This window comes from Tiliqua scincoides, chromosome 11 (assembly GCF_035046505.1).
Source record: "Tiliqua scincoides isolate rTilSci1 chromosome 11, rTilSci1.hap2, whole genome shotgun sequence".
NCBI classification, from domain to species: domain Eukaryota; kingdom Metazoa; phylum Chordata; class Lepidosauria; order Squamata; family Scincidae; genus Tiliqua; species Tiliqua scincoides.
Window position 1 is genome coordinate 27,265,939 of NC_089831.1, and position 1,460 is coordinate 27,267,398.

At 52.7% G+C, this 1,460-nt stretch overlaps 1 pseudogene; it reads right to left on the reverse strand.

Moving 5' to 3' along the window:
• Positions 1–663: 663 nt before the first annotated feature.
• Positions 664–783, reverse strand: LOC136662652 (5S ribosomal RNA; annotated as a pseudogene).
• Between the last annotated feature and the right edge of the window lie 677 nt (positions 784–1,460).

The window sequence follows — 1,460 nt, forward strand, 5'->3', positions numbered from 1 at the left end:
GCCTTGCTAGAGCAGATGGAGAAGTCCAGCTGGCCACAGGAGCAGGGCAGGAAGGAGAAAGTCTCAATGGACCGTTCAGAAGTGGACCTGCACATGCAATATAGCTGGGAATGAGCTCTATTGAGCGCCAGGATGGTGTAGTGTAGTGGTTTGGGTGCTGGATGGACAGCCCAGTCCTAACTCGCACTGGAACAGCTGCCTGTGCTGTATCCAGCACAGGGTTGGAGGTGAACCTGATGCAACTCGGAATAAGGGACTCCTGTCCCCTTACTCTAAGTAATGCCCCAGCCACATCAGTGGGGCTACTCAAACCTGTACCAGTTAAATCGCTGGTGCAGATCCAAGCAGCCCGGTGTAATGCTGGGCTGCTCGACAGGAAGGTTAAGATGTGGCCTAAGTGCTGGAGGCAGTTGCACCCCCACCCCGGCCTGGCCTGCTCACAGTTCTGCCCACCCTGGAATGCTGACAGAACACCCTCTCCCGCCCTCCTCAAAGTGCAGGAGCTTGTCCTGACCCACCCACTCATAGCCACATTCCATTATGACAATAATGAGAATAAACGCATGGGTCCTCTTCACCTGTCTTTTGTTTCTGTCTTCAAGCTGATTGGCCTTTATTAAAAAAACTGGTTGGCAACCTTCAGTCTCGAAAGACTATGGTATAAGCCTACAGCACCTGGTATTCCCAAGCGGTCTCCCATCCAGGTACTAACCAGGCCTGACCCTGCTTAGCTTCCAAGATCAGATGAGATCGGGCATGTGCAGGGTAACAGAAAACAAAAACAAAAAACAACCCTCTTGTAGTGGATTGCAGGAGTTCTGAAACAAAGGTATTGTATTGTATTGGCAACCTTCAGTCTCGAAAGACTATGGTATCGCGCTCTGAAAGGTGGTTCTGGCACAGCGTCTAGTGTGGCTGAAAAGGTCAATCCGGGAGTGACAATCCCTTCCACACCGGGAGCAAGTGCAGTCTGTCCCTGGTCTGTCTCCCTGGCTATGGGCCTTCCTTCTTTGCCTCTTTGCCTCAGACTGCTGGCAAAGTGTCTCTTCAAACTGGGAAAGGCCATGCTGCACAGCCTGCCTCCAAGCGGGCCGCTCAGAGGCCAGGGTTTCCCACTTGTTGAGGTCCACTCCTAAGGCCTTCAGATCCCTCTTGCAGATGTCCTTGTATCGCAGCTGTGGTCTACCTGTAGGGCGCTTTCCTTGCACGAGTTCTCCATAGAGGAGATCCTTTGGGATCCAGCCATCATCCATTCTCACGACATGACCGAGCCAACGCAGGCATCTCTGTTTCAGTAGTGCATACATGCTAGGGATTCCAGCACGTTCCAGGACTGTGTTGTTAGGAACTTTGTCCTGCCAGGTGATGCCGAGAATGCGTCGGAGGCAGCGCATGTGGAAAGCGTTCAGTTTCCGCTCCTGTTGTGAGCGAAGAGTCCATGACTCGCTGCAGTACAGAAG